Here is a 23,377-nt window from a genome sequence, read left to right on the forward strand (position 1 = left end):
CATAAGAACACCATCAGAATCACGACCAGCTCCGACGATAACCTTGCAACCACCGAACACCTCCACTTCCAGATCCACAACGACCCCAGGACCACACTTAGAGGCACCCTCATCTACAGGCCACCAGGAACCCGTAATCAATTCAGCGAAGACATCACTGACTTCATCAGCCCACATGCCCTCGCCTCCGAGAACTACATTCTACTGGGAGACCTCAACTTCCACCTGGAAAAGAAAAACGACATCAACACCACCACCCTTCTGGACAACCTGGCAATCTCGAACTCAAACAACTTGTTGACACCCCCACCCACCTTGCCGGACACACACTCGACCCTATCTTCACCTCCAGCAAACACATCTCCTTCGATCACACCACAACTCTCCATTGGACGGACCACAGCTGCGTTCACTTCAGCTACAAAACTACCACGATCCACAACCCCCCACAAAATATTCCTCGTAGAAACTGGAACAAAATCACCACCGACCAACTCCTCACTTCGCTCAACCAAAACCCCCCCCCCCTCTCATCGGACCCAAACGAGGCTGCCACCAAACTCAAACAATGGATCACTCACAGTATTGACGAATTAGCACCCTTGAAAAACAACCAGATCAAACAAGGTAACAAAAAGGCCCCCTGGTTCAACGATGACCTTAAAAAATCCAAGAAACTATGCCGTACTCTCGAAAAAACATGGAGAAAAAACCCAACCACTGACAACCTGACCACCTTCAAGGCAGCCACCCGCAAACACCACCAATTGATCCGAACCACCAAGAAATCAGCATTCAAAGATCGACTCGACAACAACGCCCATAACAGCAAGGAACTTTTCAACATCGTCAAAGAATTTACCAACCCCACCGCAGCCTCAAACGACATCACTCCCTCCCAAGACCTCTGCGATTCGTTATCCTCCTTCTTCTACAACAAAATAGCCGACATACATAACAGCTTTGAGAACACTTCCAAAGAACAGTCCACTCCACCCACCTCCGAACCTAAACCGCCCTTTCACAACCTTAGCGCCTGGAACCCAATCTCCACTGAAGACACCATCCGCCTAATGAACTCCATCCATTCTGGTTCACCAACCGACCCCTGTCCCCACCACATCTTCAACAAAACAGACTCCATCATCGCACCCCATCTCTGTGACATCATCAACTGCTCCTTCAACTCCGCTACCTTCCCAGAAAGCTGGAAACACGCCGAACTCAGCGCCCTCCTAAAGAAACCTACAGCAGACCCCTCTGAACTTAAGAACTACCGCCCCATCTCCCTCCTCCCATTCCCTGCCAAAGTCATCGAGAAAGCTGCCAATAACCAGCTCGCCGCCTTCCTTGAATCCAACAATTCCCTCGACTCCTCTCAATCTGGCTTTCGAGCCAAACACAGCACCGAAACCACCCTCATTGCAGCGACAGACGACATCCGAACTCTACTGGACAATGGAGAAACAGTTGCCCTCATCCTACTAGACCTCTCCGCCCCCTTCGACACAGTCTGTCATAGCACCCTCATACAACGCCACAGTAACTCCGGCATACAAGGAAAAGCCTTGGACTGGATCATCTTGTTCCTCGCCGGGAGAACACAGAGAGTCCGACTTCCCCCATTCAAATCAGAGGCCACCAAAGTCATCTGCGGAGTACCACAAGGTTCATCTCTCAGTCCCACCCTCTTCAACGCCTACATGAGTCCACTCGCATCCATCGCACGACAACACAACCTTAACATCATCTCTTACGCTGACGACACCCAGCTGATCCTTTCCCTCACCAAAGACCCTAACACCGCCAAAACCAACCTTCACGAAGGCATGAAAGAAGTAGCCGAATGGATGAAAAACAGCCGACTAAAACTTAACTCAGACAAAACGGAAGTCCTCATCCTAGGATCATCTCCCTCCGCCTGGGACGACTCATGGTGGCCATCGGCCCTGGGCACAGCACCTATACCCACAGACCATGCACGTAACCTAGGTTTCATCCTAGACTCCTCACTCTTGATGACCAGACAAGTCAACGCAGTCTCATCCTCCTGCTTCAACGTACTTCGCATGCTCAAAAAAATCTTCCGTTGGATCCCCTCCGAGACTAGAAAGACTGTCACCCACGCACTGGTCACCAGCCGACTGGACTATGGAAACACCCTCTACGCCGGAATCACAGCCAAATTACAGAAAAAACTCCAACACATCCAAAACGCATCAGCCAGACTCATTTTGGACATCCCTCGCCAAGATCACATTACCGGTCACCTGAGAGACCTCCACTGGCTCCCCGTCAACAAGAGAATAACGTTCCGGCTCCTCACCCACGCACACAAGGCCCTCTACAAACTAGGACCCGAATGCCTCAACACACGACTGTCCTTCTACATACCCAACCGCCAACTAAGATCCTCCAATCAAGGCCTCGCCGCAGTTCCACGCATCTATAGATCCACCATGGGAGGAAGATCTTTCTCCTACCTGGCGGCCAAGACCTGGAATTCTCTCCCCACCCACCTCCGCCTTACACAGAACCACATCTCCTTCAGAAAGGAACTTAAAACATGGCTATTCGATAAATAATGCACCCCCACCCACAAGCGCCTTGAGACCCTCTGGGAGAGTAGTGTGCTATACAAATTCCTGAACTTGAACTTGAACTTGGTTTCAATTATCGTGCCCAGACACGGGCGCGATAATTGAAACCAGATGTCTCGCTGTGGCTCACGCGCACCACTCGTTCAGAAGTTGCTGGAGGAACACGCCAACGACCCCAAAAAGCTTGCTTTGACGGGCCTGCCCATAGTGCACTGGCTGAAGAGGGATAAGGTAAGATCTCTTTGTCTATTGTGCCTTGTCCGTTTCAGCTGGCAACAGGCGCGCTCTGCAGCACTCCAAGGAGCGCGGAGACAGACAGTCTGTCTGTGTTTTCTCTCTCCGATGGCAGCGACTGTGCCTCACTTGGCTTCATTCCCAGTAAAGCAAGTCAAGTCAAGTCAAGTCATAGGATTTGTATAGCGCACTACATACCCAGAGGGTTTCAAGGCGCTTAGGAAGGGGAGGATGATTACTTGTCAAATATCCACGTTTTAAGTTGCTTTCTGAACGCTAGGTGGTTCTGGGTAAGGCGAAGGTAAGCGGGGAGTGAGTTCCATGTTTTAGCAGCCAGGTATGAAAAGGATCTGCCTCCCATGGTGGTCTTGTTGATGCGAGGTACAATGGCGAGGGCTTGGTTGGAAGAACGTAGTTGGCGGGAGGGGGTGTAGAAGGATAGTCGTGAGTTGAGGCAGTCTGGTCCGATGTCGTAGAGTGATTTGTGTGCGTGGGTAAGCAGTCGGAAAGTGATCCTCTTATTGACGGGTAGCCAGTGGAGGTCTTTAAGGTGACCAGAGATGTGTTCGTTGCGTGGGAGGTCTAATATGAGCCTGGCTGAGGCGTTTTGGATTCGTTGGAGTTTCTTCTGGAGTTTTGCGGTAGTACCCGCGTAGAGGGTGTTTCCGTAGTCCAGTCGGCTCGTGACCAGAGCGTGGGTGACTGTTTTCCTAGTATCGGAGGGGATCCAGCGAAATGTTTTTCTGAGCATGCGAAGAATGTTGAAGCAGGAAGAGGATACGGCGCTGACTTGTCTGTTCATTGAGAGTGACGAATCCAGGATGACGCCTAGGTTCCGTGCGTGGTCTGTCGGGATGGGTGCTTTTCCGAGGGCTTCCGGCCACCAGGAGTCGTCCCATGCAGAGGGGGATGTACCTAAGATGAGGACTTCTGTTTTGTCTGAGTTCAGTTTCAGACGGCTTTGTTTCATCCATTCGGCAACTTCTTTCATTCCTACGTGTAGGTTAGTTTTGGCGGTGCTGGGGTCATTGGTGAGAGAGAGGATCAGTTGAGTGTCGTCCGCGTAAGAGATGATGTTGAGGTTGTGTTGGCGTGCGATGGCCGCGAGGGGGCTCATGTATACGTTGAAGAGGGTGGGACTGAGTGAGGATCCTTGTGGTACGCCGCAGATGACTTCAGAGGCCTCGGACTTGAATGGAGGAAGGCGGACTCTCTGGGTTCTTCCGGTGAGGAACGAGGTGATCCATTCAAGTGCTTTTCCTTGGATTCCGATGTTATAGAGGCGTTGTAGGAGGGTGCTGTGGCAGACTGTGTCAAAGGCTGCGGAGAGGTCGAGGAGGATGAGGGCGACTGTGTCTCCATTGTCTAGTAGCGTTCGAATGTCGTCTGTTGCTGCGATGAGGGCGGTCTCAGTGCTGTGTTTTGCTCGGAAGCCAGATTGTGAGGGGTCGAGGGATTTGTTGGCTTCGAGGAAGGTGGCGAGCTGGTTGTTGACAGCTTTCTCGATGACTTTGGCCGGGAATGGGAGAAGCGAGATGGGCGGTAATTTATGAGTTCGGTGGGGTCCGCTGTTGGTTTTTTCAGAAGGGCGGTGAGTTCAGCGTGTTTCCAGTCTTCCGGGAAGGTGGCGGAGTTGAAGGAGCAGTTGATGACGTCTCTGAGGTGCCGAGCTATGACGGAGTCTGCTTTGTTGAAGATGTGGTGAGGGCATGGGTCTGTGGGGGATCCTGAGTGGATTGAATTCATCAGGCGGATGGTGTCCTCAGTGGAGATTGGGTTCCAGTCGTTGAGAATGTTCACGGGGGGAAGATGATCAGCAAATGGTAGGGTGGGTTGATTTCCGGGTTGGTTGTCAAAGCTGTTGTGGATGTCTGCAATCTTGTTGTGGAAAAATGATGCTAGGGAGTCGCAGAGGGTTTGAGAGGGGGTGATGTCGTTGGAGTTGGCCGAGGGATTGGAAAATTCCTTGACGATGTTGAAAAGTTCCTTGCTGTTGTGGGCGTTGTTGTCAAGTCGATCCTTGAATGCTGTTTTCTTGGCTTTTCGGATCAGTTGGTGGTGAGTGCGGGTGGCGTTTTTGAAGGCGACCTTGGTGCTGGTGGTTGGGTCTTTTTTCCAGGCCTTTTCAAGGGAGCGGCAGAGTTTCTTGGACTTCTTGAGATCATCGTTGAACCATGAGGCCTTCTTGCTGCCAGGTTTGCTTTGCCGTTTTTTCAGTGGTGCTAAGGTGTCGGCTGTGTTGGATAACCATAGGGTGAGGTTAGCGGCGGCTTCGTTGGCGTTAGAAGAGAGGGCTGGGGTGTTTCGAAGGAGCGATGCGGAGATTTGGTCCGTGGTGATTTTGTTCCAGTTTCTTTGTAGGGTAGGTTGGAGGTGGATGTTGGGTTTTGGTTTGTTGTAGGTGAAGTGAACGCAGCTGTGGTCAGTCCAGAGGAGGTCCGTGGTGTGGCCGAAGGAGACATGATTGCTGGATGTGAAGATGGGGTCGAGTGTGTGACCTGCGATGTGTGTGGGGGAGGTGACTAGTTGTTTAAGTCCGAGGTTGGCGAGGTTGTCCACGAGGGTGGCGGTGTTGCGGTCGTTGATATTTTCAAGGTGAAAGTTGAGGTCACCCAGAAGGATGTATTCTTTGGAGGGGAGCGCGTGTGGAGTGATGAAGTCCGTGATGTCTTCACTGAATTTTGCGCGGGGTCCTGGTGGTCTGTAGAGGAGGGTGCCTCGGAGTGTGGTTTTGGGGTCGATGTGGATCTGGAAGTGAAGGTGTTCGGAGTTGGCGAGGTTGGCGTCAGAGCTGGTTGAGATGCGGATGGATTTCTTATGGACGATAGCGATTCCTCCTCCTGTGTGGGTGGTGCGGTCTTTGCGAGTGATCTTATAGTTTTCAGGGATGGCAATGGTGATGTCTGGTGCGGAGGAAGCGTTCATCCATGTTTCCGTAAGGAAGGCGATGTCCGGATAAAAGGTGTCTAGTAGATTCCATAGGTCAATGGCGTGCCTGTGGACCGATCGGGTGTTGAGAAGGATGCATTGTAAGTGGTTGGGGTCAGGAGTCTGATGTGTGGTTGTAGCGGAGATGTTGTCGGTGCCGCTGAATTTGCAGGAGTAGCATGAGAAAGGTCCATGGGTGCGTCCAGGAGCGGACCCAGGTCTCTGTGACCCTGTCGATTGCATATTCGACATGGCGAGGGCTGGTCCCTCGTGATGCCGTCTCATCAGGGTGAGAGAGGCTTCCACTCACTTTCCAATAATGTCGCTTTCTTGGCTGCCATTTTTGATTGGTGTCTGAGGTGCCCCAACTGGCTGCTTTCTTGATGGGGGCCAGCGTGTCTATATATCTCTTATGGCTAGTTTCCAGACACGTTCAGAGTTTCCTTGCATATATTCTCTAATGTTTAATAAGTGGCCGCACGGACTGCATTCTCTAGTAAGTGTTGGTCATTACGTGCCTTGTTGCAGTTTTCTCTATACCCCTGGATGCTCCCTTTGTTTTCTGCTCCCTCTGGGGCTCTGTGTGTTTGTCAGCGCTCTAGTTAGGGTATGAGACTGCCTCTCTCTACGCCTGCTAGGTCTATGTGTGAATACACGGGCTACCCTACCCTCTCATGTGAAGAGCTTGTCTGATCTGCTTTCATTTAGAAAAGCCCCCAAAGCATGGCTTAAATAAGGTTGGTTATAATGTAAACAGCAAGGACCCATTGATTAGAATTAATAATTCATACGACAGGGAAATAAACAGTGTGTACATGAAAAAGTATCTAACAAATATAAGGGTAGTTGCAAAAAAGAACCTAACAAATTTATTTCTGTATAAAATTAAATCAATTTTAATGGCTTCTCATGTTAAAACACAGATATTACTATACATCCACATTACATGAAAACATTTTTTTTACAAAACATAGATCATATAATTCGTTAAAATATCATCACACAATCATTAAAAAAGAAAAAAGTGGCAATTCATACTCTCGACGCGCGTTTCGGCGTTCTGAAAAAACGCCTTCCTCAGGAGCCACAAATTATATTAATAAAATTTCATTGCTTAGGACCAGCTTATATTCCTTTTCTCTTTAGCGATTCCCAAACCAATGATGTAATTGATGAGAAATTTCCTTGATATAACCATTTTCGTAAAGGATAATGAGTTACACACCAAAACATACAGAAAACCCACGGCCAAGAACAGCATTCTGTCCTATGAAAGCTTCCATCCCAAACCACTAAGGGACAACCTTCCCTACAGCCAGTTCCTTCGTCTGAAGAGGAACTGTAGCAATAACTCAGATTACAGACTTCAAGCGAATGAATTATGTGAAAGACTGAGACAAAGAAACTATACAGAGAGAACTATCAAACTCTGCAAAAAAAGGGCCACAAATCAACCAAGAGAATGCCTCCTTCAAACATTTGAAAAAGAATCAATACCGGACCTAACCACCTGTGTGACAACATTCAGCCAGGCATCTTATGCAGTAAAGAAACTGGTTACCAAAAATTGGCATATCCTTCACACCGGACAATTCAACTGGCCCAGACCGAGGTTTGCCAACAAGAGATCTAAAAACATCAAGGATGTGTTGGTTCATACCCGCCCACCACCGAAAAAACTACAAGTGAGTCTGCCCAGGGATGTAACGATGTCACCAGTAACTGGACACTACCCGTGTGGTTCGTGCGTAGCATGCAAAACTACAACTGCTACAAAAACACTACAGCTTTCGGACACTTTGGTGTGGCAACAACGTCAACATACGAACTGTAATTCGACCCATGTCATCTACACAGTGACTTGCCCCTGTGAAAAACGTTATATTGGGATGACATGTCGAAAAATAAAAACAAGGATTGGCGAACATCGCAGCAATATAAGACTTAAGAAGAATACCACCAAGCTGTGTAATCATTTTGTGCAAGCAGGCCATTCCTGCGATGACATTCACTGGTCAGTGATTGAAATGTTAAGCGACAAATCCCAGAGATGCGAACGAATTTTATTCGAAAAGGAACAGAGGTGGGTGGAACGCCTCAGAACTTATGAAAATGGCCTTAATGACTCTATTCCTTGGCATCAATTCTCCAAATGATAAATTTCCAATTCCCGTGTACTGTAATTACTAAATGAAGTACCTCTTACAATTGCAAGAGACTGTCTAACTTTTTCACAACACTCGTCAAACTCCTCGTCTATGCAAACCATTCTACTTAATCACGCTAACGAAAATGTGAGCCTAGCGAACCTGTACAAACATTAACCACAAAATCCCTCGTGTTGCAAAATTCCTCTTGTTGCGAGTAATAAAGTTTTGTTTACAAAAAATCATCCACCTACATCAACACGTGAGCGCAAAATGCCTTTTAAAACGCCTGCCCTTCCGGACTCACTAACTTCCGGGGGCAGAGTCAGCACAAGACTTGAGCACCAGTGCACGCGGGTAATGGCGGAGTTGTGCAGCATCGCCGACTGAATTGCGGTAAGGTGACCGACGAAATACTGATTAAATTCGCTGTATTTTTTCTAAATACAGCTCTGAGTCCCGAGGGCCCCCCGACGCCAGCAAGTATTCCCTGTTAATAAGGTACGCCATTGCGCTGCGTCTAACTTAACTCGCACTATTTTTTACTAAGAGCTCCCACATGCGCTAGTAATATTTTTTTACTAAGAGCTCCCACACGCGCTTGTAGTAGCTACCTCCCTGCAACATATCTGACTCGCTCTGCTCGATTCAGATGAGGCCAACGCGCACTTTTAATACCTTCCATGCCGAAGGTGCTCGCATTGTGTGCACCTTTTCCTAATCACAGCGCTATAAGCTCGAACCATTTTCTAAACCCTCCTTATTTTAGATGAATATTCCCGAATAAAAATGTTATTCTATTTGAAGTACCAGCCTAAATATAGGATTGGGTGATAAAAAGAGTGTGCCTTTCTCGTTGTTCTCTCCCTTCTCTTTTCAGAAAACGGAGGAATTTTCAACCCTACAAATCGTACAGGGTATTATAATAATACTACACAAAGAGGTGTGAGTAATTCGAACATTGTTTGTCTACCTTTGTAGTTAGTCCTGACGAATGCTCTATAGACCCCTGTGGGCCGACAGAGCAGAAACATGTCGACGTTTTGTGTAATTAATGTTTTTCAACTACTATGATCTAGTTACCCGATCAACCTAGTAGTACTAGACTTTTTTTAAATATCTGAATAATCACACCATAAAATAAAATCACTTAGGGTGACTTTTCAGTTTTTAAACTCACTGTATTGGTTATCCTTTTTCTTTTTGACACACTTTTTTCCTATTTTTTCTGCTTCTCTGGACACTGCACTATATGCCAGAGGTGCCTCAGGTTGAGGCTGGCAACATCACTAATTTAGAGTGACCGATGATAACTGCCATCAACCCATATGCGGGGCGGATGAACCATATATACCGCAAGACTCACATGTGCATTGGGTTTTTGAGGTCACTCTAATTTTACACGACCAATGGCCTAGTGTTACAAGTGTCTGTTTCTCTATTTGATAAACCTCGTACTTTCCCTGGGGAACGAAACAGACCTTCCAAATCCCTAGTCCCTCCCCATTGATTTATTGAAGTTATGCCCCATCAGCCTTCAGTACAGCCAGGCTGGGCCTCTGTGTTTCTTGGGGTAGGCCCCTCTCTTTGGGTCTGGCCAGAAGCCAGCTGAAGTTTCGTTTCCCAACAGCCTAACACCAGTTTAGTAAACATGTCACAGCGTCGAGAGCTAGCTGCTAGGAGGCATGTGAACCAAGCACTTTCGCGAAGCCCGCCTCCATGTCCAGGCGCATCAAAGGCATGTTTTGGGGTAAATTAAGCCGTGTTTCCGAGAAGTTTATTTAAGATTTAGAGGGCTGAGTGTCTGCTCTGACCGAAGACATGCAAGCTGTCAGCCTGGTTCTCCCAGTGGAAATTCCAGTTGACCAGTACAAACAATTTCATCTGGATCAAGCTGCAGCAAGTGGCTCTACGGACACTGGAGTATATATATGTACACTGAAGGAAACCAGGGAAATCAAACTGGGTGAGAAATATCAACAGACACTGTAAATACCAATAACAGGTTTCACGAGTCAACGGAAACCAACTTCACTTTTGCTTACAGTAGTTCAGCAGATGTCTAAAAATGCAATTACTAGCAACTGGGTCCAGTAGAAATAATTTGTAACTGGGGAACATACATTTTCATAATGTTTCGGTCATACGATCAGAGGGGCAAAGTGTGGCATGGGGGCGCATTATAAAGTTGGAGACACCCCTTTGGAAGTTAGTCCAATCGTGAGGCTGCATTAGCACGGTCGGAGATAAGGTTGTCACTCATGGGCGCTAACTACGCTTGATAACTGTTACATTGGCGTTATCTGTAATAGCTATTGCTAAGTGTATTGTAATCTGTTTATGAGTTTGTATATTATAGATTGTGCTAAATCTATTGTAATCTGTTTATGAGTTTATCTTTTTTAAATTGTGGTAAGTGTATTGCAATTTGTTTACATTTTGTTGTATGATGTGTTCTAGAGTACTAGCACAAGATGTTTCTCGGGCACTGTGTTCCATTTTTGCTGTTGAACCTGCCACTGTCATTCCTACAGGTCAGACTGGGCAATCGGACAGTGCCAGATGGGCCCTTCTGACAGGTCAGGTTTGTAGGATTGTTATGTGGATTTGTGTGAGCAGTGGTTGAGGTGAACTGGGCAAGTTTTGTGGCTGTGTGTGGGCTTGTGTTGTTCAAACTTAAGGGGTCAATTAGGATGGCGGACGGACAAAGTCCGTCCGACTTCCTGTCGGGGGACGGGACCATCCGCCACAGGGGCGGAGGTCCTGTGCCTCGAATTAGGATGCACCCGTCACAGTGGCGGGTGCATCCCGCATTTTTAACATTGCAATGCTAAAAATGCATGTTGTGCGTTTCAAAGCACAACATGACAGGCACCGCGCGGTGCCTGCCATGTTGTATTTTGAAACGTAGGGGGGTACCATAGGTACCCCCATGTGCATCCCCCCCCTTCACCCTGGGGGCCTGCAACGGGCCCCCGAAGCAAATAACGTATGCCTTTTCGTGGCGGCATTGCCGCCACGGAAAGTCATTGCCCACAGCACATCCTAATATGGCTGGCGGTGTCTGATAGACACCGCCACCATATTAGACCTTTTCCGCCGCGGTTGCAAGGTGACTGCAGCGGAAAAGTGGCGGACGTTCTTCCCGTCCGCTGCGGTCCCCCCGCCATTGTAATATGGCGGGGGGAAATAGGTGGCGGACGGGCACGGAGGGCGAATGGATCGCCACCACCTGCATGGCGGTGGCGATCCGTCCGGCATCCTAATCGGCCCCTAAGTCTTTGAATTATGGCACACTTGTAAATGAATTGTGTTTCTTCTTTTTAAGGTAAACCTAGTGTAGGGTGCCAGTGAGTACAGCCCTCTGATCAGGGGTGTGAAATCCAAAAGAACATAAAGTGCGTTGTCTAGAACTAGATCAACGTTCCCACTTCACACACCATTAATTATATCTAATATTTATACTCCTTCATACCATCTCAAATTTTGCATGAAGTACTTTAGTCAATCAATGTGTCAATGTCACGTTCATCGTGTTCAGTAGTCACACCTAGAGATGTAAATTAGTTTTTCATTTGTTGAAACGATTCCAATGCATTTCGGGACAAAGCCCTTCATCAGGTGACTCATCCATTCATTCAAAGACCGACGTTTTCCCAACGTGTCCGTATGCAGTAACATGCCTTCGTGGGCTTGCGTTGTAAACATCTTTAAACAAGGACTAGGCCGCAGTAGTACGCAGCACTGTGCAGCTGTGTCTGCTGTTATCTCACTGCATGCAGCATGTGTGGACCAACTGCACTTTGTGGGTAGAAGAGCAGGGATGGGCTGGTGTTTTTTTTTAATCTTTTTGAAAGTGAAAGAACATAGTGAGTTTCTCAGCTACATTTCTGGAGTACTGACACACCCATTGCCTACAGTAAGTACAAATACATGTAGTTCCACGCCCATTAGAGACCACCTAGCCAGCATGTCTATAAAAGTCACAAGTTGCACTATTTACAAATGTTGGCCAGTTTTTTAACTACCCAGTTCATAGACGTGGACCACTTTTATGTTGGTGCCCCGGCCTGTTTTCTACCCCAGTCCAACAATGCATTCTGACAAGTGAAGTTGGTCTCTTGGGCGGCAGCACTCAGTTAGAGGGACATACCCAGACTTCGTTGTACACTACTTACCTTCATACAGACTAGTTCACCACAATAGTGCGTAGGTGGTAGTTGCTTGGGTCTACGCCGCACAAAAAGGGCAGCCATCTCTCACCCTAACGCAATGATAGAGACAGCCAGTGCTATTGTCTGACCGTGCACTAGGTGTCACTGCTGCACAAGTGCCTCTCACCAGGACCTCACCAAGTGACATACTTTGATAGGACCCTAGGTGCCACTGATCTGCCAGGAACTAACCGTACGCCACACTCTAGCTGGCCACGAGATGTCCAGTGCAGTAGTTTGTCCTCTGGGGGCTCACTGCTGCACCAATGTCTTCCTGCTCCATCCGAGCATACGACAGTGGGGGGCCCTTGCCACTCATGTCACTGGTCTATCCCTGCTGCCTGGAAGACCTCACCCAGTGCCATACTCTAATCCACCACTAGATGTCTCTATTTCAATAGTGTTTGCCTAGTCCTCCTCTAGCACCTCACCCTGCCGCCCTCCGACCAACCACAAGCTGTCACCGTTTAGTGGTTGGTGCAGTAATAAACTCCAAGCTGCACCACTGCAGGGCCACTGCTCAGGGGCGGATTGGCAAGGCGGGCATTCGGGAATGGGCCGAAGGGCCGGTGCCTCAGTACCCTCTGTGGGCCGTTTTTTTTCTCCCCTGTCCCAGTCCACAGAGAGTGGACTAGGAAAGGGGAGAAAAAACAAGCATTGGAAATGCAATAGGTCTCGCATTAGAAAAGTTTGAGCTATTGGTGTTGTAAATGTTTTATTTATTTTTTGTGTGTAATTTTCCAAATAGCTACATTGATAGATTTGTAAATTACAATGCCAATAGTTTAAATTTTTGTGAATGTGTCACCTTTAGCATTTGGAATGCCACATGATTTGTATAGACGTGATTTTGTTTATTTTTTATTTGTTATGCCACCTTTCTAGAGAGCAGGAGAGTGCAGCAGTGGATAGAAGCAGAGCCCTGCAAGCTGAGCGTCCTCCCAGGTGAGTGTGAGTGAGTGTGTGTGAGGCTGAAGGTGTGTGATGGTGTGTGAGGGTGATGTTGTGTGAGTGTGATTGCGGGTGGCGTTGCATGTGTGAGTGGTGTTGCATGCGTGAGTGGCGTTGCGTAGTTGAGTGGCGTTGCCTTGTTGAGTGCTGTTTCCTTTTTGAATGGCTTTACATTTGTGACTGGCGTTGCATGTGTTAGTATTGTTGCATGTGTGATTGGCGTTGCATGTGTCAGTGGCGTAGCATGTGTGAGTGGCGTTGCATGTGTGATTTGCGTTGCATGTGTGATTGGCATTGCATGGGTGAGTGTGGCGTTGTGTGTGTGAGAGTGGGCTTGCGTGGGTGTGAGTGGCGTTGTGTGTTTGAAAGTTTTTCTGTGTGGGTAAAACTGTTACTGCATTGGTGTGAGTGGTGTTGCATGTGTGAGTGGCGTAGCATGTGTGAGTGGCACAGCATGTGTGATTGGCGTTGGATGTGTGAGTGTTGTTGCATGTGTGAGTTGCGTTGCATGTGTGAGTGGCGTTGCATGTGTGAGTGGCGTAGCATGTGTGAGTGGCACTGCATGTGTGATTGGCGTTGGATGTGTGAGTGGCGTTTCATGTCTGAGTGGCGCTGCATGTGTGAGTGGCGTTGCATGCGTGAGTGGCGTTGCGTTGTTGAGTGGCGTTGCGTTGTTGAGTGGCGTTGAATGTTTGAATGGCTTTGCATGTGTGAGTGGTGTTGCATGTGTGAGTGTCGTTGCATGTGTGAGTGGCGTTGCATGTGTTAATGGCGTAGCGTGTGTGAGTGTCGTTGCATGTGTGAGTGTCGTTGCAGGTGTGAGTGGCGTTGCATGTGTGATTGGCGTAGCATGTGTGAGTGGCTTAGCATGTGTGAGTGGCGTAGCATGTGTGAGTGTGGTTGCATGTGTGAGCGGCGTTGCATGTGTGAGTGGCGTTGCATGTGTGAGTGGCGATGCATGTGTGAGTGGCGTTGCATGTGTGAGTGGCGTTGCATGTGTGAGTGGCGTCGCATGCGTGAGTGGCGTTGCGTTGTTGAGTGGCGTTGCGTTGTTGAGTGGCGTTGAATGTTTGAATGGCTTTGCATGTGTGAGTGTTGTTGCATGTGTGAGTGTCGTTGCATGTGTGAGTGGCGTTGCATGTGTGAGTGGCGTTGTATGTGTTAGTGGCGTAGCATGTGTGAGTGGCGTTGCATGTGTGAGTGTCGTTGCATGTGTGAGTGTCGTTGCATGTGTGAGTGGCGTTGCATGTGTGATTGGCGTAGCATGTGTGAGTGGCTTAGCATGTGTGAGTGGCGTTGCATGTGTGAGTGGCGTAGCATGTGTGAGTGGCACTGCATGTGTGATTGGCGTTGGATGTGTGAGTGGCGTTTCATGTGTGAGTGGCGTTGCATGTGTGAGTGGCTTGCATGCGTGAGTGGCGTTGCGTTGTTGAGTGGCGTTGCGTTGTTGAGTGGCATTGAATGTTTGAATGGCTTTGCATGTGTGAGTGGTGTTGCATGTGTGAGTGTCGTTGCATGTGTGAGTGGCGTTGCATGTGTTAATGGCGTAGCATGTGTGAGTGGCGTTGCATGTGTGAGTGTCGTTGCATGTGTGAGTGTCATTGCATGTGTGAGTGTCGTTGCATGTGTGAGTGGCGTTGCATGTGTGATTGGCGTAGCATGTGTTAGTGGCTTAGCATGTGTGAGTGTGGTTGCATGTGTGAGTGGCGTTGCATGTGTGAGTGGCGTTGCATGTGTGAGTGGCGATGCATGTGTGAGTGGCGTTGCATGTGTGAGTGGCGTTGGATGTGTGAGTGGCATTTCATGTGTGAGTGGCGTTTCATGTGTGAGTGGTGTTGCATGTGTGAGTGGCGTTGCATGCGTGAGTGGCGTTGCGTTGTTGAGTGGCGTTGCGTTGTTGAGTGGCATTGAATGTTTGAATGGCTTTGCATGTGTGAGTGTTGTTGCATGTGTGAGTGTTGTTGCATGTGTGAGTGTTGTTGCATGTGTGAGTGGCATTGCATGTGTGAGTGGCGTTGCATGTGTTAGTGGCGTAGCATGTGTTAGTGGCATAGCATGTGTGAGTGGCGTTGCATGTGTGAGTGGCGTTGCATGTGTAAGTGTCGTTGCATGTGTGAGTGGCGTTGCATGTGTGATTGGCGTAGCATGTGTGAGTGGCTTAGCATGTGTGTGTGGCGTTGCATGTGTGAGTGGCGTAGCATGTGTGAGTGGCACTGCATGTGTGATTGGCGTTGGATGTGTGAGTGGCGTTTCATGTGTGAGTGGCGTTGCATGTGTGAGTGGTGTTGCATGCGTGAGTGGCGTTGCGTTGTTGAGTGGCGTTGCGTTGTTGAGTGGCGTTGAATGTTTGAATGGCTTTGCATGTGTGAGTGGTGTTGCATGTGTGAGTGTCGTTGCATGTGTGAGTGGCGTTGCATGTGTTAATGGCGTAGCATGTGTGAGTGGCGTTGCATGTGTGAGTGTCGTTGCATGTGTGAGTGTCGTTGCATGTGTGAGTGGCGTTGCATGTGTGATTGGCGTAGCATGTGTGAGTGGCTTAGCATGTGTGAGTGGCGTAGCATGTGTGAGTGTTGTTGCATGTGTGAGTGGCGTTGCATGTGTGAGTGGCGTTGTATGTGTGAGTGGCGTTGCATGTGTGAGTGGCGTTGGATGTGTGAGTGGCGTTTCATGTGTGAGTGGCTTAGCATGTGTGAGTGGCGTTGCATGTGTGAGTGTCGTTGCGTTGTTGAGTGGCGTTGCGTTGTTGAGTGGCATTGAATGTTTGAATGGCTTTGCATGTGTGAGTGGTGTTGCATGTGTGAGTGTCGTTGCATGTGTGAGTGGCGTTGCATGTGTTAATGGCGTAGCATGTGTGAGGGGCGTTGCATGTGTGAGTGTTGTTGCATGTGTGAGTGTTGTTGCATGTGTGAGTGGCGTTGCATGTGTGATTGGAGTAGCATGTGTGAGTGGCTTAGCATGTGTGAGTGGCGTAGCATGTGTGAGTGTGGTTGCATGTGTGAGCGGCGTTGCATGTGTGAGTGGCGTTGCATGTGTGAGTGGCGATGCATGTGTGAGTGGCGTTGCATGTGTGAGTGGCGTTGCATGCGTGAGTGGCGTTGCGTTGTTGAGTGGCGTTGCGTTGTTGAGTGGCGTTGAATGTTTGAATGGCTTTGCATGTGTGAGTGTTGTTGCATGTGTGAGTGTCGTTGCATGTGTGAGTGGCGTTGCATGTGTGAGTGGCGTTGCATGTGTTAGTGGCGTAGCATGTGTGAGTGGCGTTGCATGTGTGAGTGTCGTTGCATGTGTGAGTGTTGTTGCATGTGTGAGTGGTGTTGCATGTGTGATTGGCGTAGCATGTGTGAGTGGCTTAGCATGTGTGAGTGACGTTGCATGTGTGAGTGGCGTAGCATGTGTGAGTGGCACTGCATGTGTGATTGGCATTGGATGTGTGAGTGGCGTTGCATGCGTGAGTGGCGTTGCGTTGTTGAGTGGCGTTGCGTTGTTGAGTGGCGTTGAATGTTTGAATGGCTTTGCATGTGTGAGTGGTGTTGCATGTGTGAGTGTCGTTGCATGTGTGAGTGGCGTTGCATGTGTTAATGGCGTAGCATGTGTGAGTGGCGTTGCATGTGTGAGTGTTGTTGCATGTGTGAGTGTGATTGCGGGTGGCGTTGCATGTGTGAGTGGCGTTGCATGTGTGAGTGGCGTTGCATGCGTGAGTGGCGTTGCGTTGTTGAGTGGCGTTGCGTTGTTGAGTGGCGTTGAATGTTTGAATGGCTTTGCATGTTTGAGTGGTGTTGCATGTGTGAGTGTCGTTGCATGTGTGAGTGGCGTTCCATGTGTTAATGGCGTAGCACGTGTGAGTGGCGTTGCATGTGTGAGTGTCGTTGCATGTGTGAGTGGCGTTGTGTAGTTGAGTGGTGTTGCCTTGTTGAGTGCCGTTTCCTTTTTGAATGGCTTTGCATTTGTGACTGGCGTTGCATGTGTTAGTGTTGTTGCATGTGTGATTGGCGTTGCATGTGTCAGTGGCGTAGCATGTGTGAGTGGCGTTGCATGTGTGAGTTGCCTTGTGTGTGTGATTGGCATTGCATGGGTGTGAGTGGCGTTGTGTGTTTGAAAGTTTTTCTGTGTGGGTAAAACTGTTACTGCATTGGTGTGAGTGGCGTTGCATGTGTGAGTGGCGTAGCATGTGTGAGTGGCACAGCATGTGTGAGTGGCACAGCATGTGTGATTGGCGTTGGATGTGTGAGTGTTGTTGCATGTGTGAGTTGCGTTGCATGTGTGAGTGGCGTTGCATGTGTGAGTGGCATAGCATGTGTGAGTGGCACTGCATGTGTGATTGGCGTTGGATGTGTGAGTGGCGTTTCATGTGTGAGTCGCGTTGCATGTGTGAGTGGCGTTGCATGCATGAGTGGCGTTGCGTTGTTGAGTGGCGTTGCGTTGTTGAGTGGCGTTGAATGTTTGAATGGCTTTGCATGTGTGAGTGGTGTTGCATGTGTGAGTGTCGTTGCATGTGTGAGTGGCGTTGCATGTGTTAATGGCGTAGCATGTGTGAGTGGCGTTGCATGTGTGAGTGTCGTTGCATGTGTGAGTGTCGTTGCATGTGTGAGTGGCGTTGCATGTGTGATTGGTGTAGCATGTGTGAGTGGCTTAGCATGTGTGAGTGGCTTAGCATGTGTGAGTGGCGTAGCATGTGTGAGTGTGGTTGCATGTGTGAGCGGCGTTGCATGTGTGAGTGGCATTGCATGTGTGAGTGGCGATGCATGTGTGAGTGGCGTTGCATGTGTGAGTGGCGTTGCATGTGTGAGTGGCGTTGCATGCGTGAGTGGCGTTGGGTTGTTGAGTGGCGTTGCGTTGTTGAGTGGTGTTGAATGTTTGAATGGCTTTGCATGTGTGAGTGTTGTTGCATGTGTGAGTGTCGTTGCTTGTGTGAGTGGCGTTGCATGTGTGAGTGTTGTTGCATGTGTGAGTGGCGTTGCATGTGTGATTGGCGTAGCATGTGTGAGTGGCTTAGCATGTGTGAGTGGCATTGCATGCGTGAGTGGCGTAGCATGTGTGAGTGGCACTGCATGTGTGATTGGCGTTGGATGTGTGAGTGGCGTTTCATGTGTGAGTGGCGTTGCATGTGTGAGTGGCGTTGCATGCGTGAGTGGCGTTGCGTTGTTGAGTGGCGTTGCGTTGTTGAGTGGCGTTGAATGTTTGAATCGCTTTGCATGTGTGAGTTGTGTTGCATGTGTGAGTGTTGTTGCATGTGTGAGTGGCGTTGCATGTGTTAATGGCGTAGCATGTGTGAGTGGCGTTGCATGTGTGAGTGTCGTTGCATGTGTGAGTGTCGTTGCATGTGTGAGTGTCGTTGCATGTGTGAGTGGCGTTGCATGTGTCATTGGCGTAGCATGTGTGAGTGGCTTAGCATGTGTGAGTGTGGTTGCATGTGTGAGTGGCGTTGCATGTGTGAGTGGCGTTGCATGTGTGAGTGGCGATGCATATGTGAGTGGCGTTGCATGTGTGAGTGGCGTTGGATGTGTAAGTGGCGTTTCATGTGTGAGTGGCGTTTCATGTGATAGTGGTGTTGCATGTGTGAGTGGCGTTGCATGCGTGAGTGGCGTTGCGTTGTTGAGTGGCGTTGCGTTGTTGAGTGGTGTTGAATGTTTGAATGGCTTTGCATGTGTGAGTGTTGTTGCATGTGTGAGTGTTGTTGCATGTGTGAGTGTCGTTGCATGTGTGAGTGGCGTTGCATGTGTGAGTGGCGTTGCATGTGTTAGTGGCGTAGCATGTGTTAGTGGCGTAGCATGTGTGAGTGGCATTGCATGTGTGAGTGGCGTTGCATGTGTAAGTGTCGTTGCATGTGTGAGTGGCGTTGCATGTGTGATTGGCGTAGCATGTGTGAGTGGCTTAGCATGTGTGAGTGGCGTTGCATGTGTGAGTGGCGTAGCATGTGTGAGTGGCACTGCATGTGTGATTGGCGTTGGATGTGTGAGTGGCGTTGCATGTGTGAGTGGCGTTGCATGCGTGAGTGGCGTTGCGTTGTTGAGTGGCGTTGCGTTGTTGAGTGGTGTTGAATGTTTGAATGGCTTTGCATGTGTGAGTGTTGTTGCATGTGTGAGTGTTGTTGCATGTGTGAGTGGCGTTGCATGTGTGAGTGGCGTTGCATGTGTTAGTGGCGTAGCATGTGTTAGTGGCGTAGCATGTGTGAGTGGCATTGCATGTGTGAGTGGCGTTGCATGTGTAAGTGTCGTTGCATGTGTGAGTGGCGTTGCATGTGTGATTGGCGTAGCATGTGTGAGTGGCTTAGCATGTGTGAGTGGCGTTGCATGTGTGAGTGGCGTAGCATGTGTGAGTGGCACTGCATGTGTGATTGGCGTTGGATGTGTGAGTGGCGTTGCATGTGTGAGTGGCGTTGCATGCGTGAGTGGCGTTGCGTTGTTGAGTGGTGTTGCGTTGTTGAGTGGCGTTGAATGTTTGAATGGCTTTGCATGTGTGAGTGGCGTTGCATGTGTTAATGGCATAGCATGTGTGAGTGGCGTTGCATGTGTGAGTGTCGTTGCATGTGTGAGTGGCGTTGCATGTGTGAGTGGCGTAGCATGTGTGAGTGGCACTGCATGTGTGATTGGCGTTGGATGTGTGAGTGGCGTTTCATGTGTGAGTGGCGTTGCATGTGTGAGTGGCGTTGCATGCGTGAGTGGCGTTGCGTTGTTGAGTGGCGTTGCGTTGTTGAGTGGCGTTGAATGTTTGAATGGCTTTGCATGTGTGAGTGGTGTTGCATGTGTGAGTGTTGTTGCATGTGTGAGTGGCGTTGCATGTGTTAATGGCGTAGCATGTGTGAGTGGCGTTGCATGTGTGAGTGTCGTTGCATGTGTGAGTGTCGTTGCATGTGTGAGTGTCGTTGCATGTGTGAGTGGCGTTGCATGTGTGATTGGCGTAGCATGTGTGAGTGGCTTAGCATGTGTGAGTGTGGTTGCATGTGTGAGTGGCGTTGCATGTGTGAGTGGCGTTGCATGTGTGAGTGGCGATGCATGTGTGAGTGGCGTTGCATGTTTGAGTGGTATTGGATGTGTGAGTGGCGTTTCATGTGTGAGTGGCGTTTCATGTGATAGTGGTGTTGCATGTGTGAGTGGCGTTGCATGCGTGAGTGGCGTTGCGTTGTTGAGTGGCGTTGCGTTGTTGAGTGGCGTTGAATGTTTGAATGGCTTTGCATGTGTGAGTGTTGTTGCATGTGTGAGTGTTGTTGCATGTGTGAGTGTCGTTGCATGTGTGAGTGGCGTTGCATGTGTGAGTGGCGTTGCATGTGTTAGTGGCGTAGCATGTGTTAGTGGCGTAGCATGTGTGAGTGGCGTTGCATGTGTGAGTGGCGTTGCATGTGTAGGTGTCGTTGCATGTGTGAGTGGCGTTGCATGTGTGATTGGTGTAGCATGTGTGAGTGGCTTAGCATGTGTGAGTGGCGTTGCATGTGTGAGTGGCGTAGCATGTGTGAGTGGCACTGCATGTGTGATTGGCGTTGGATGTGTGGGTGGCGTTGCATGTGTGAGTGGCGTTGCATGCGTGAGTGGCGTTGCGTTGTTGAGTGGCGTTGCGTTGTTGAGTGGCGTTGAATGTTTGAATGGCTTTGCATGTGTGAGTGGTGTTGCATGTGTGAGTGTTGTTGCATGTGTGAGTGGCGTTGCATGTGTTAATGGCGTAGCATGTGTGAGTGGCGTTGCATGTGTGAGTGTCGTTGCATGTGTGAGTGTCGTTGCATGTGTGAGTGGCGTTGCATGTGTGATTGGCGTAGCATGTGTGAGTGGCTTAGCATGTGTGAGTGGCGTAGCATGTGTGAGTGTGGTTGCATGTGTGAGTGGTGTTGCATGTGTGAGTGGCGTTGCATGTGTGAGTGGCGATGCATGTGTGAGTGGCGTTGCATGTGTGAGTGGCGTTGGATGTGTGAGTGGCGTTTCATGTGTGAGTGGCGTAGCATGTGTGAGTGGCGTTGCATGCGTGAGTGGCGTTGCGTTGTTGAGTGGCGTTGCGTTGTTGAGTGGCGTTGAATGTTTGAATGGCTTTGCATGTGCGAATGGTGTTGCATGTGTGAGTGTCGTTGCATGTGTGAGTGGCGTTGCATGTGTTAATGGCGTAGCATGTGTGAGTGGCGTTGCATGTGCGAGTGTCGTTGCATGTGTGAGTGTCGTTGCATGTGTGAGTGGCGTTGCATGTGTGATTGGCGTAGCATGTGTGAGTGGCTTAGCATGTGTGAGTGTGGTTGCATGTGTGAGTGGCGTTGCATGTGTGAGTGGCGTTGCATGTGTGAGTGGCGATGCATGTGTGAGTGGCGTTGCATGTGTGAGTGGCGTTGGATGTGTGAGTGGCGTTGCATGTGTGAGTGGCGTTTCATGTGTGAGTGGCGTTGCAGGTGTGAGTGGCGTTGCATGCGTGAGTGGCGTTGCGTTGTTGAGTGGCGTTGCGTTGTTGAGTGGCGTTGAATGTTTGAATGGCTTTGCATGTGTGAGTGTTGTTGCATGTGTGAGTGTTGTTGCATGTGTGAGTGTCGTTGCATGTGTGAGTGGCGTTGCATGTGTGAGTGGCGTTGCATGTGTTAGTGGCGTAGCATGTGTTAGTGGCGTAGCATGTGTGAGTGGCGTTGCATGTGTGAGTGGCGTTGGATGTGTGAGTGGCGTTTCATGTGTGAGTGGCGTAGCATGTGTGAGTGGCGTTGCATGTGTGAGTGTCGTTGCATGTGTGAGTGTTGTTGCATGTGTGAGTGGCGTTGCATGTGTGATTGGCGTAGCATGTGTGAGTGGCTTAGCATGTGTGAGTGGCGTAGCATGTGTGAGTGTGGTTGCATGTGTGAGTGGCATTGCATGTGTGAGTGGCGTTGTTAAGTGACGTTGCGTGGTTGGGTGGCGTTGCTATGTTGAGTGGCGTTGCATGTGTGAGTGGCGTTGCGTTGTGGATTGGAGTTGCAGGTGTGAGTGGCGTTGCATGTGTGAGTGGAGTTGCATGTGTGATTGGCATATGTGAGTATTTTGCATGTGTTAATGTTTATTTTAATGTAATGTGTGTGCGTTTTTTGTGTATGTGTATTGGTATTAGAAGTGTTTAGTGAATGTTTTTAAACAGTGTTTTATTTGTGTTATGTGAAACTGACGTACGCTATGTATTCCCTTTACGTTTTTTACGTAAGGGAGATTAGCGCTCTAGTCTTTTTTTTATGATGATGTAATGTTTACAGTGACGTAATTTTTAGCCAATCGCAGCGCTACGTTTTTTGACGTAGCGTTGCGTTTGACGTGCGTCAACGGGGAAGTTTCCAGATTGGTGTGAATGTTCGTGCGGTAAAGGCGTGTTCTTCTTCCGTTGTTGTTGCTGCGTCGTTTGACAGGTAAGATATAATTTTAATAACATTTACTACATGAATGTGAATGTAGAATTACTTGTGTTTATATACTTAGTAGTAGTAGTGTTTTATTATGATGTATTATTGTTTTTTTTGTATTGCGACTTGTGTATTTTCTCCCGTGTACTTCGAATATACTTTTGTACTCTTGTAAACGATAGACGCTGTAATAATTGTAATGTTTATAAATGTTATATATAGCAATGTATATTTTTGTACGTGTTATGTGTTTTACATTTTTAACGTTGTTATATTTTTGGTATGTACTTGTTTATTATCTTTGGCAATACTAGAAGTTTTTGAATGGGAAAGTTTCGATTATGTATTTAAGTAGTATATGGTTATGTGTATTCCTTTTATTATGTATTTTTTTGATGTATTGCTATTCGACCTTTACCATATGTGCGAGTTGGTGCAACATACTGTTTTTATTCTCAAAAATCCATTGTTATAAAGATGTTTGAGTGTCTTGTGTTTTTATTGGTTTTTCCCTTGATATCTGTTATTTTAATTAATATCTCATTTTTATGAGTTTATTAAATATATTGTTTGTCGAAAGTGCGTACACAAATAGTTTTCGTCGAATATTTGAATGTAATACGTCATTCTTGTACCACGTTTTTGACGCTAACGTTAGTTACGTATATCTTCCGTGTGTATTTGCAGGTAAGACCAATTATTTTTTGTTTATGTAATGTTTTATGTGTGAATTTTAATTCTTATATATATATGTTTTCAATTTTTTTTCTGAAAGTGTTGTCTCGCGTTTACTATGTAGCCAAATTGCAGTGCTACGTTTTGTGCTCAACGTATTATGTATGCACTGTGGCTGTTTGTGTGTAGTTTGTCTGATTTCTATACTTTAGTCACTGATGTGCTACGCGGGACAGCTAATTGCCTTTTTTGTAAAAATATATATAAAGAGTGACTTTGTTAATTTGGTCCTTAAAATTGTATAAG

This window comes from Lissotriton vulgaris, unplaced genomic scaffold, assembly GCF_964263255.1.
Source record: "Lissotriton vulgaris unplaced genomic scaffold, aLisVul1.2 SCAFFOLD_823, whole genome shotgun sequence".
Classification (NCBI taxonomy): Eukaryota; Metazoa; Chordata; class Amphibia; order Caudata; family Salamandridae; genus Lissotriton; species Lissotriton vulgaris.